At 46.7% G+C, this 13792-nt stretch overlaps 1 protein-coding gene across 2 annotated transcripts in view; it reads left to right on the top strand.

Annotated features, from left to right (window-relative positions):
- DYRK1A (dual specificity tyrosine phosphorylation regulated kinase 1A) overlaps nt 1-13792 on the top strand; it is a 551386-nt gene that overhangs the window by 97600 nt on the left and 439994 nt on the right. The gene's annotated exons all lie outside the window — the stretch shown is intronic.

The following is a 13792-nucleotide window of genomic DNA, read 5'->3' as shown; positions in this document are numbered from 1 at the left end:
GGAGGGACAACTTCTCACAAACGCATCCATTAAGTGTGCACTGGATGCCGCTGACACAGCTGCGAGAGCAATAAACACCAGCGTCATGCTACGACGACACGCCTGGTTACGAATCTCCGGATTCAAACCTGAGGTTCAAAATAACATCCTCAATCAGCCTGTCAACCCCGACTACTTATTCGGACCAGAGGTTGACACCATCCTAGAAAAAATAAAAAAAGACACACACTGCAAAGTCAATGGGGGCTCTGCAAACGCAGACATTTCGCAGTGGCTCCTTTCGTCGCCCCGGAAATAGAGGAGCGGGTAGAGGACAGGGGTCACAGCAAACCTACAATAAAGGGGGCACACAAAGTACCTATGATAAAAACACCCGAGGTGGATATCGTGGCTCCAGCACGAAGGGCAGAGGACGCGGTTACGGCAATACCAGGTCCTCCCCCAAAAACAAACAGTGACGCCCTCTCCCTTCCCCCCGACCACATAACACCTGTCGGGGGAAGACTCCAGCGGTTCCTGTCCACGTGGAATACCATCACCACGGACAGGTGGGTCAAAGATGTTATCCAACACGGTTACTGCCTCGAATTAACCTCCACTCCACCCACAATACCGCCAAAGCACCGTCCTATGTCCTCAGAGCACTTAGCATTATTACAGCAGGAAGTGCTAAGTATGCTGCAAAAAGGCGCAATAGAGGTCGCGCCCGTCCACCAGCAGGGGACAGGGGTGTACTCTCTGTACTTCTTAATACCAAAAAAGGACGGGTCACTCAGACCTATACTAGACCTGAGACCCCTCAACCACTACATTCTCTCAGAGCATTTCCACATGCTCACCCTACAGCAGGTTCTCCCGCTGCTCAGACAGGGAGACTTCCTAGCCACGCTAGACCTCAAAGATTCGTATTTCCACATACCCATACACCCGTCACACAGAAAATATCTCAGGTTCACTATTCAGGGGCAGCACTACCAATTCAAAGTCCTTACCTTCGGCGTGACAACAGCACCCAGAGTTTTCACAAAGTGCCTAGCTACAGTGGCTGCACATCTACGGAGGCAACACATTCACGTCTACCCTTACCTGGACGACTGGCTTGTTCAGGCAAAGTCAGCCCAGCAATGTGCCAGCCACGTGTCCCGCACCATTCACCTTCACAGTCTGGGATTCTCACTAAATTACCCAAAATCACCTCTCTAACCCGCACACGTACAACAGTACCTAGGTGCGACCATAGACACTCTGGCAGCCACAGCTCAGCCAAATCTAGTGAGGATCAACGGCATGCAAATGCTGATCTCAAAGTTCAAACCCCAACACTCCCTTCCTGCGCGAGTGTTCATGCAGTTGATAGGCATGATGGCCTCCTGCATTTTCATAGTCCCGCACGCGAGACTACATATGCGCCCGCTTCAGGAGTGCTTGGCACGCCAATGGAATCAGGCTCACGGGCAATTAAAAGACCTAGTGTTGGTGAGCGGTCGGGCATACAACTCTCTGCATTGGTGGAATCCACAAAACCTTTGCAAGGGCCGACCGTTCCACGAGCCTGTTCCACAAATAATACTGACAGCGGACGCGTCTCTCCAGGGATGGGGAGCTCATGTACTCAATTACACAGTGCAGGGACTATGGACAATACAACAAAAGAAGATGCACATCAACCTTCTAGAACTGATGGCAATCTTCCTGGCAATGAAAGCCTTCAAGGTACACTTGTGCAACAAAGTCGTGTTGATCCGGACGGACAACATCACTGCCATGTACTACATACAGAAGCAGGGAGGAACGCACTCTCCACAGTTGTCTCATCTGGCTCAGAGCATGTGGAAGTGGGCGATTCAGAGGAACATATTCCTCCTGGCGGAACACCTCCCCGGCAAGGACAACCAGATGGCGGATCTGCTCAGCAGACACAGCCACCAGATGCACGAGTGGGAGCTACACCCATCAGTACTCCAACCGTACTTCCAACAGTGGGGTCATCCAGAGATAGACCTATTCACCACAAGGGAAAACGCAAAATGCCAAAGCTTTGCTGCCAGGTTTCCACAGTCGCAGGACAATGCGATATGGATGAACTGGTCCGGCAGATTTGCATACGCTTTTCCCCCAGTGCCGTTGATACCGCTGGTGGCACGCAAACTGCGACAACACTCACTGACACTCATCCTGGTTGCTCCAACATGGGCACGCCAGCCATGGTACACCACCTTTCTGAAACTTTCCGTGGTGCCGCATCAAAGGCTGCGGATCAAACTCGCGCATTTAACGCAGAACCATGGAGAAATTCAGCACCCAGATCCGCAACAGCTGAACCTGGCGATCTGGCTCCTGAAGTCCTAGAGTTTGGCTACCTAAACCTGCCACCTGACTGTATGGAGATCATTAAGGAAGCTAGGAGACCCACTACCAGAGCTTGCTATGCAGCCAAATGGAAGAGGTTTGTCATTTCTTGCAATAACAATGACATTAACCCGCTAGACGCTTCCATTCAAAGCATAATCTGTTACCTCTTACACCTATACCGATGCAATCTGGCATACACCTCAATACGTATCCATTTAACCGCAATAGCAGCCTATCTCCAACAGGCAGCACCTCTTTATACAGAGTGCCTGCCATCAAAGCCTTCTTGGAGGGACTTAAACGAGTAATTCCCCCAAGACACCCACCAGCACCAGTGTGGAACCTCAACTTGGTCCTCACCCGACTGATGGGTCCACCCTTCGAACCTCTCCACTCATGTGAGATTCAATTCCTCACCTGGAAAGTAGCTTTCCTAGTAGCCATCACTTCGTTAAGAAGAGTTGGTGAACTCCAGGCACTAACCATTCAAGAGCCATTCATACAGGTTCACGCAAACAGGGTCGTACTACGTACCAACCCCAAATTCATGCCTAAAGTAATATCACAGTTCCACATGAATCAAACTATTGAACTGCCTGTTTTCTTTCAGAATCCACAAAATGTCGCTGAAAGAATGCTCCATACACTAGACGTCAAAAGAGCCCTCATGTACTATATAGACAGAACCAAAAGCTTTAGGAAGACAAAACAACTTTTCGTTGCCTTTTCCCCACAACACAAAGGCAACGCCATCTCCAAAGCAGGTATAGCCAGATGGATCGTTAAATGTATTCAAATTTGCTATCAGAAGGCTAAACGCACATTAACGATTCCCCCACGAGCCCACTCAACACGTAAGTTAGGGGCCCTCCATGGCTTTCCTGGAAAACATTCCTTTACATGATATATGTAGAGCAGCCACATGGTCCACTATACATACATTTACCAAACACTATTGTGTAGATGTACACTCAAAACAGCAGGCAGCTGTAGGACAGGCTGTTCTCAAAACTCTTTTTCAGACCGCTGCAGCTGGCACTGGTAGCCGCCGCTAATGGGAGGTACTGCTATGTATTCTATGCACAGATATGAATTCAGCAGCCCACATGCCTCGAACTGAATATGCTACTTACCAGTATGCATCTGTTCTAGGCATGTAGGGCTGCTGACATTCATATCGCCCACCCTCCTCCCAGGCGCCTGTAGCAGCTGCAGCTCTCAGAATTACTGTATAGCATGGTCATCACTTTCTGTATCTACTCCATCACTGCCACAATGGCGAAAAACAGTCTGAGGATGGAGAGGATGCCCATGCGCACTGTGGTCCAGGGGAGGAGTCCCCTATCTCAGGATACTTCGAAGACTCTTCCAGGACAACAAAGTGCAAACATCCGGACCCAACACTAGGCGGCGATCTATGCACAGATATGAATGTCAGCAGCCCTACATGCCAAGAACAGATGCATACTGGTAAGTAGCATATTCAATCTTGCATTTTCATAGTTCTCTACGCAAGACTCCAAATGCATGTAATGCTTAGGACGTCAGTGGAACCATGCTCAAGGTCAGTTATCAGATCTAGTGTTGGTAGATAGCCGCACCCATCGCTTTCTACAGTGTTGGAACACACAAAACCTGTTAAAAGAGCAGCTCTTTAATGACCTGGTTCCACACATCGTACTGACAGCAGACGCATCACTAACAGGTTGGGGAGCACATCTCCAAATCCACACAATTCAAAGCATGTGGAGCTCTCAACAGAAACAGCTTCACATAAATCATCTTGAGCTCCTAGCAATTTTTATGGCCCTGAAAGCACTTCAAGTTCAGATAGTACGCAAGACCGTGCTAATTCGTACAGACAACATGACAGCCATGTACTACATTCAAAACAGGGGATGGGGGGGGGGGGGCGCGGCCCTCTCCCTCCAAATGTCTCAGCTAGCACAGGAAGTCTGGGGATGGGCAATTCATCACAAAATCTATCTTGGCAGAACACCTCCCAGGAGTGGACAATCAGATGGCAGCTCTGTTAGGTTGCCAGACATAACAGATCCACAAATGGGAACTACATCCTCAAGTCCTCCTCCCATTCTTCCAGATGTGGGGCTTCCCAAACATAGACCTGTTTGCCATGCATCTAAACACAAAAGGCCCAATCTTCACGTCCATGTATCCACACCCATTGTCCAAAGGCAATGCACTATGAATGAATTGGTCAGGGATATTTGCTTATGCTTTTCCGCCTCTTCCACTCATTCCATTAGTGGTTCGGAAACTCAAACAAACGTCCCTGACGCTAATCCTCGTTGCTCCCACATGGGCACGTCAATCATTGTTCACAACCCTATTGAAATTCTCAGTAGTTCCTCATCAAAAACCTACGTCTTTCACCCAGTCTACTCACCCAAAGCAATGGCGAGATAAGACACCCAGATCCCAGCCAACTCAATCTAGCGATTTGGCACCTGAAGTCCTAGAGTTTGGCTAGCTAAATCTACCGCCAGACTGTATGAATATCAAGGAAGCTATGCATCCTACCACAAGAGCCTGCTATGCCGCCAAGTGGAAGCAGTTTGTCATTTACTGTAACAACAACCACATCAACCCGCTTGATGGTTTTGTACAAACATTATATGCTCTTTGTTACATCTACAACGTTCCAATCTAGCATACACATCCATACGCTTGCATCTAGGTGCTATAGCTGCATATCTCTAAAATAGACAGCATCTGTCTCTTTTTAGAGTACCTGTCATTAAAGTGTTTATGGAGGGACTCAAAATAGTTATTCCCCCGTGACGTCCACCTGCCCCAGTGTGGAATCTCAATATTGTTCTCACCAGACTGTTGGGTCCACCTTTTGAACCAATGCACAGATGTGAACTAAAATTTCTCACATGGAAAGTTGCTTTTCTGGTTGCTATCACATCACCCAGGAGAGTAAGTGAGATTCAGGCATTGACTATAGAAGAACCTTTTTAGCAAATGCACCTAAACATAGTAGTTCTTTGGACCAACCCTAAATTACTTCCAAAAGTCAATTCTGCTTCCCTTCCAGGGGATCCTCATCAATAGTCATAAGCACTGAATATTCCCGCCCATGTGCGGGGACCCCGGAAATAATAATAATTATATATGTAAAAACCATACATATATACAGCTCTGTATATGTATAAACATATCATTTTTTCCAAGCAAATGCAGCCCCCATAAACTAGACAATGTATATATAAACATCCAATAAAACATATAGGTATAATAATACACCTAAATCTCTTTTTTTTAATGAGGTAAAAACACTCATGAGAAAGAAAAGAGAACACTGTGAGAAACACAGATCACAAAAACATTGTTAGCCTGCAGGCTGCATTGCAATACAATACCATAGAGACTGAAAAGCCTGTACAGGTAAAAACTGGCACCGTGCCTTTAAGGCAACCCTGACTGTAGTATCCCATTATGCCTCAGGGGTGACAGTTGGGTCAGTTGTTCTTTCCGGCTCCTTCAGTCAGGACCCTGGAATTCAGCTCTCTCCTTTTTGACTTTTCAGTCAAGAATTATTGCTTATCTAGTCATTTTTTAAAGCTTCCTCTTATTAATATCTGTGAGGAAGTTTGTATCCTGTGTTTTTTCTGACTATTTTCAACAGAAAAATGCCTTCTTTATTTATGCCTTGCCCTTCCTGTGGCAAAAAGAAGGCTTCTTCAGACACACATGCTGTGTGTATCGTCTGTTTGCCTGAATCTCACTTTCCAGCTACATGTCGTCATTGTAAAGACCTCTCCAAGAGAACTTTGAAGGAGAGAGAGAGGATTAGGCTCTATGGATTATCGGTGGAGCGGTCGACGTCGAAGCAGCTGGTCCCTGTTTGCTCTCCTTCGGCGTCGGGCTCGGCGTCGAAGACTCCAGCGGCGGGATCGTCGCTGAGAGGTGAGGAGTCCAGGGGGAGTCATGCTTCGAAAAGAAAATCGTCGTCTACTCTAGACACAGCGGTGAAGCGGATGCGTTCGTCGTCGGCGACTTCGACGTCTAAGAAATCATCGGCGTCGAGGGAACGGCGTCATAGTTCACCGTCAAGGCATCGCTCGATGTAAAGACAAAGGCATCGTTCGACGTCGAGAGAGAGACATCGTTCGACGTCAAAAGCGGCAAGATGAAAGTCTGCGTCGACAGAAGTTCGTAGGCGTTCGACTCCAAAGTCTGCTACGACGTCGAGACCTAGATCGTCGTCGAGACCAGGTTCGTGGTCGAGACAAGACCGACCGTCGGCGAAGACACTTACGACGTCGAGACCTTCATCGTCGGAACATTCGACGTCGAGGCAGGCGCCTCCATCGGGGTCGGCGTCGAGGCAGGCGCCTCTGTCGGGATCGACGTCGAGGCAGGTGCCTCCGTCCTCACATGTCTCCAAAGCTTTGGAGAAAACTGTGACGTCGAGGCGAGATTCCCCGTCGGGGTCTAGGCTTCCGTTCAGACGAAGCCCTCCGTCGACGACAAGGCTCTCGACGTCGAGGCAGGAAGACTCTCCAATTATCCACCTGTCGTAAATAAAATATTACGCGTTCGGAATTTCTATATATCAATATGATCATGCATGAAGCAAGAGGCTGAGTCCGTGGTATCAGGTTCAAAAAGGGCTTTATTCAAATAACTCGAGTTATAGGGAGAATAGTTCCATCACCACAAGGGATCAGGACCAGGATTCTCAAAAATATATTCTCAAACTTTATTCACAGAGTACAGTATATATATGTTTGTAATAATATACGTAAGCAGGAATGCTTCAGGCGGAGCAAGAGAGAATGAGATAAGAGCATGTGGGTGTGTAAGTAGGCGTGAAGGTGGGCGTCCACTTGATGATAATAGGTAAGTGTCATAGGTGGGTGGATGCCTGGAGGGGGTTGCGTGATCAGCTGGAACTTTACTGGAACTTTGCCTTACTTGTGCTCAACTCGAGCATGACGTGTAACTGACGTGTGAAAGGGTTGCTATGCAACCGGGGAGTCTGGAGTCTGAGAATGAGGCCTTCAGTGTCAGGGCGACCAGCACATCTTGTATCATCTAATATCTAAAGTCTGGAGCAGCGACTGGTTCGTGACATAGGTTGCCCATCACCAAGAGCCAGTGTGGCATTTATTTCTTCGTTTACTGCTGAAGTCTTACATGGGGGCTATGGGCTTTTCACTGACGTGAGCTTTGTAATCGCACAAAAAGAGACAGAAAGGCTAGGCTTTCTCCTTTGCAGATGGGTCATGTTTATCCCTCCTCCAGGCAGGAATGTGGTTTCGGTAGGAGTAAGCAGATAACCGTGCTCAATACTGTCTCGGCACCTCGGTCGGGGCCCCTTTGGCTGAGGCCCAAGTGTGCAAGGCCAAGGATACGCAGCTACAGCTTTCAGAGCGTTCTGAGGCCTGAAACCTCTTTTCGGCTCTGGCGGAGCCACAATAATGGAAATGCGGGAAAACATGATGCAAAACGTGTAGGCCTCAGAGCAGATTTGTCGTTTCTCTCATGGGAGACTGGATGATGGCAGGCCACGTTATAGCATAAGCATCATGATAATCAGGCCATGGAGGGGAAATACATAGGTTACATGTATGTGCACATGAGTGTGGGGGAACACACGGGGACACATAGGCCTCATGATATTTTATTTTCCTCATTCCCTCCTTGTCCCCTAGTGGACCCTCATGTCATATCTATTCTCATGAGACAGTCAATCTGTTCTTGCAGCATTATTTTACCATTTTCAATGCTCTGTAAATGGGGATGTGGAACACATGCAGTAGCACACAGGCCGCAAATGGCCGGGTCACACTGCAGACATAGGCAACAACTGAATATCATCAGTAGTATTAGTCCACAGACTCAACACTTTCCATCCCCATGCTGATATTATTTCCCAGAGCCAACTGGACCAAGTCCACGTGCCTGGGTCTTGGTGTATGCTTTGGGCAATCTTGTGGAGTCTTGTTATTGCTTTGTATACAGACGGTGCGTTATTAGGTATGAAAACGCAACAGCTGGAACCGATGACCCTACAGGCCCCGCCCCTATCCGCTAGGATGACGTCAAGAACAAGACGATTCTGAAGAACGACCATTCTCATAGCAGACTGTTCCTGGGTCAAGTTCCCCAGGGCTGATGCAGTCTCATTAGCAACTGTTTCTAGAATCCTTGTTAGTCTGCGGATAAGTTTACTATTCTGGACGGGACCTATGAAGAAAAAGAATCCTTTGTTGAAATCCGTATATTGTCCCAAGCTGTTTCAGTCTGGTCAATGCCAGAGGCATCGAGCCCTCTTCTGTGTCTGATAAGTGCTAGTTGGAGATTTTGGTGATAGTTCGATGGGGCCAAGAAAACCGGTGGTAAAAGAAACGATATATAGCACGTCCCACCCCAGTCTAAGGGCAGTTGCACATAGGCTGTCTGGCCACAAATAAAGTAGGTGTGTTGTGATGCTCTGAAGTAAGACTTTCCTTTGTCTTTAAACACCAGTATAGTGTTACACTCGCTGTGCCCCAAATGTACAGAGCCTTCTTTTCTGACACACAAGTTCCCTTTTACTGGCAGGACTGTGATTGAGGATGGACCTAAATTGTGTATGGGCTTGACATTCAACACTATAAAGTCGAGGGTCGCATTTCCTTGCAGATACTCTTCATTTTCTAGATCTGTACCTTTCCTTTGGGTAAGACCTTCTTCATCTGGGAAACATGCTTTATTCATGACTTTATTCAAGTTACCCCATACCCAGTCGCCCCTACACTCCTTGTCTTGACATTCTTTGGCATCACCGTTGATGGATGTCATTAAGGCAAACCATGCTCCGCAAGAACCATTATGGGAGAATGGAAAAGGGAAAAGAGGCAACACTCCCTTCACCTTCTGATACGGGGGAAGTCGGCCACAGACCCAGCAGTCTGTAGCATTGCTAGTCTGATGTGAATGGCGCAGCATCTGAATAAAGGTATTGTTGCGTAAGGCAAGTCGATATGATAGCTCATGGGATGGCAGATCACTAAATGTGTGCTTTATGGTATCATTAGTAGAAGAGTGTAAGAGTGAGGCAATAGGAGGAAAAATAGCATGTAGTATTAAGCTGATACATATCCTCGTGATGCACAGAAGAAATAAAAAAATCAAAGTCACTATACATCTACCACGTAATATTTTACAGTATTTGCTTTTCATCTTGCTCTTTTTCTCATCCGTAGTATCCAAGATCTTATGCAAGCCAGAATACATGTTCAACCGCTTCACCACCTAGTGGACTTAATTGATCAAACGGGTTCTGACTTTTTAGATCCAAGTTTAGCTTTGTACTCCTGCTGGGGAGTCTCCTCTAGTAAAGGGGTCTCAAAGTCTGAAGAGTGTATGTCCTTTTTAAACGAATCGTTATTTCCAAAGTAGCGTTTACAATGATGAAGATGAACCCATCCTTTCCGTCCTTCGACTTTAACAGCGGTCCTCGTGGTCAATAATACCAACTTGGGCGTCTTCCACCTTGGCTCAAGAGGGCTCGTTCTATCAAAGTTCCGTATGACTACGTAATCCCCAGGAACGAGGGAATGTTCCTTGACCTGGGTGTTGTCAGGGAAGGCGGCTGCAACCTGCGAACGACAAGAGAGTAGTGCAGACATCAAGGAAGCCAGGTAATCTGTCAGCATGTTACTATCAACATCAGTGATCTTTTTAGGCATTGGAGTGCCCCACATATTCGGTGGTCTACCAAAGACCACTTCATAGGGAGATAAGCCTGTTCTAGAATGGGCTACCATTCGCATGTAAAAGAGGGCAACCGGCAGGGCTACCATCCAATCTACACCTTTGTCTGCGCAAATCTTTGCTAGTTTTATCTTTAAGGTCTGATTATGTCTTTCTACAAGGCCTGCTGCCTCAGGATGTCGTACACAATGGAACTTCCAGGTATACCCTAACAGAAGGGACACCTGTTTCATGAGTTCAGAGGAGAAAGGCTGACCGTTGTCGGAATACACGACACGCGGTAATCCATAATGTGGGAAAAACTCTCGCACCAATTGTCTGGCGGTAGTTACAGCAGTATAATCAGGGACTGGGTAGGCCTCTGTCCATCTTGATAGGGAACATACTACTACTAGGACATATTTGTAACCTCTGCATCTGTCCATTTGGATATAATCCATTTGGAGGACTTCAAACGGATGGTCAGGTGGATGGAATCCACCTTGTTCCATTGGAATGCCTTTACCTGGATTGAATTGGCAACAGATCATACATGTTCTGACCTTTTGTTTCGCTGCTGCACGCAGGTGTTTGTTGAACCATATATTCTGTAAGCTGTCTAGCATTGCTCTCTCTCCTAAGTGTGCAGGACTATGTGCGGTATTTATGATCACTTGTACCATTGCATCAGGAAGAAACCATGTTTCTTTGCCCTTAGTCATCCAACCCTGATCAGTCAGTACCCCTCCTTGTTCCGACCATTTCTTTAATTCGTCTAGAGTAGCATGTGTCTGAATGTCTTGTATATCCTTGGAAGGATCCCTAACTGTCATGGCTTTGGTCATTGATGGTATCTGTGATTTTGTCATGTCTAGTGGGGTCTGAGCTGTCTGTTTAGCTGTTCGGTCTGCCAGATCATTGCCTTGAGAAATGGTATCTATGGCTTTAGTATGTGCTTTGCATTTCAGGATAGCTATGGCTGTTGGTAAATGTATAGCATCTAGAAGGGCTTGAATAAGGGGGCCATGCTGTATCCTGGCCCCGTGAGAAGTCAAGAAATCTCTTTCCCTCCATAGTACGCCGAAGTCATGAACTACCCCATATGCGTATTGTGAATCAGTGTAAATGTTTACTCTCAGGTGCTTAGCTTTTATGCACGCTTGTGTCAGAGCGATGAGCTCTGCTGCTTGTGCTGACAGTATGTCTATTCTTTTAGTCTCTATGATTTCAGTAGCAGTGGTCACTGCATATGCTGCCACTAATTCTCCCGCCCCCGTCCTCATACATGAACCGTCAACATAGAGTGTTAGGTCCGGGTCTGGGAGTGCAACATCTGTCAAGTCTTGTCTTGGTTTAGTCACGGTATGTATTACTTCAACACAGTCATGTGGGGAAACGTTTTCTGTACTGGAGGGCAAAAGAGTAGCAGGATTCAGTATGTTGCATCGTCTGATCTCTATGTGTGGTTGAAATAACGTCAGCTCATAACCTGTCAGTCTCGCTACAGTTAGGTGTTGTGTTTGTGTTCGGTTCAAGAGAACCTCTACTGTGTGTGGTACTTGTACTGTCAGGGGGTGGCCCAGCACTATCGAGTCACTTTGTCTTGTGGCTAAGGCAGTTGCTGCAACAGATTTTAGGCACGCAGGCAAAGCCTGTGCTACTGGGTCCAATGTACTAGAAAAATAAGCACTGGGCTTGTGTTTTCCTGCATGTTCTTGTGTTAGGACAGATAGTGCTGTTCCATCTCGCTCTGTCACAAAAAGCATAAAAGATTTGTTGTAATCGGGGATCTCTAAAACTGGTGCTTGACATAAAGCTCTTTTTAATTCTTCAAATGCCACAGTGTGTTCTTGTGTCCAAGGGAGGACTTTAGTAGAAGCTACCTCCTGTGTCGTCAACTGTATTAGGGGCTTGGCTATGTGAGCATACTGGGGAATCCACTGCCTGCAATATGAAGTGAGGCCAATGAATGCACGTACCTCCTTTTGTGTCTTGGGCTGTGAAAGGCCAGAAATCAATTGAATACGTTCTGGTGTCAGTCGCCTACCCTCCTTGGATAGCAAGTGCCCAAGGTACGCCACTTGCTGTTCACAGAATTGTAACTTCGAAGGGGACACTTTGTGCCCCTTGTCAGCTAGGAAATGTAAAACAGTGAGTGATGCATTTTCACAGTCAGTTTCCGATCGTGCAGTAATGAGAATTTCATCTACATACTGTATCAGTGCTGTAGTGGTAGGCATATGAATACTGTCTAGTTGTCTTTTGAGTGCCTGACTGTAGATGCTAGGACTTTCCGTGAAGCCCTGTGGTGCTCTTGTGAATCCGAAGCTGCGGCCTTTTAAACTGAAACCAAAAAGATATTGGCTGTCTGGATGTATTGGGATACTGAAAAAGGCGTTCTTCAGATCGATAACTGTAAAGAACGTATCCTTCGCATCAATGGCAGTCAATAATGAAGAAATGTCCGGGACCACAGGGTACTGTGGCACCACACATTTGTTTAATTCTCGCAGGTCCACAACTAATCTATAGACAGGTGATGCATTGGGATCAGTTCTTTTAAGAATAGGAAGAACGGGTGAATTGCATATGTTCGAATCTGTCTCTATCACCACCCCTTGTGCGATGAGTTCATCAATAATTTTCAGCAACCCTACTTCAGCTTCAGGTGGAATTTTATATTGTCTAATCCGTGGCAGCACCACTCCTTCCTTGAGGGTGACCTGGTATGGTGTAATGTTCATGAAACCTACGTCAGTCGGGCCTTGTGCCCATAGGTGCTGTGGTACATTACGAAGCCTGATGTCAATACCTTTCATAACAAAATGTCCCTTGAAATCACGTAAATACAGCCGCACTCCTTCTGGCGAGCAACAGATAATTGCCCCCAGTTCCTTTAACGTTTTTATGCCTAGTAAGTTTTGTGGACATGATTTAGTAAGCAGTAAGTCTGTTGTATGTATTAGTGGACCAACTCCTAAAGAGACTGGTTCTGAAACCTCGTTGATAATAGGCTTTCCTGAAAAGCCCAGGGATATACTCTTTGAGCCCGAGAGGGGTGCCCCTGGAACCTCAGAATGACTGATGGTAGTTCTACTTGCCCCAGTGTCAATCAAAAACTTTTTATTCTTTCCTAGTAAACGTGCATGCACATAGGGACCCGCTTGGTCCACAGGAACTGGAATAAGTGGCAAGTCGAATTCCCTCTCTGGGCTTCTTCACGAATATGCTTGGTATTCTGGATAGTTAGTCTGAGCGTGCTCATACATTTGTGTTGTGGCGTGGGCTGGTGCAGGTGCATGGACAGGCGGCGGTGGAAATGTATCTGATGTCTGATGTGTGTTATTTTCTTTGGGAGGATAAGGACGTGGCTTTGTTTTACCTATCGCTATATTGTGTTTCAGGACCGCACATTCATTAACGAGGTGGCCTGGCTTCTTGCAATAATTACAGGTCCCATTATTTTGTTTCGTGCTATTCTTGTTCGTGTTTGTGTTTGCCGGGGTCGATTGGGCCACCAGCATCTTCATCTTTGTGTCTCTCATGCGTCTCTTGTCCTGTTCGTGTTCTTCTCTAATTCTGTTCTGGTGGTATTGTAACATCTGTAACATTTGTGAAGGGCTGTTTGCTTGCCAAGTACTCTCAACCTTCAGTACCCTATACTTCACCTCTGGTAGGGAATTTTTTACTAGTTTGCTCACGAAAAGATGAGGATATGAATCACTACCGG

The sequence above is a fragment of the Triturus cristatus genome, chromosome 8 (assembly GCF_964204655.1).
Source record: "Triturus cristatus chromosome 8, aTriCri1.1, whole genome shotgun sequence".
Classification (NCBI taxonomy): domain Eukaryota; kingdom Metazoa; phylum Chordata; class Amphibia; order Caudata; family Salamandridae; genus Triturus; species Triturus cristatus.
Note: the sequence above shows the minus strand (reverse complement) of the source record. Positions and strands in the feature narration are given on the sequence as shown.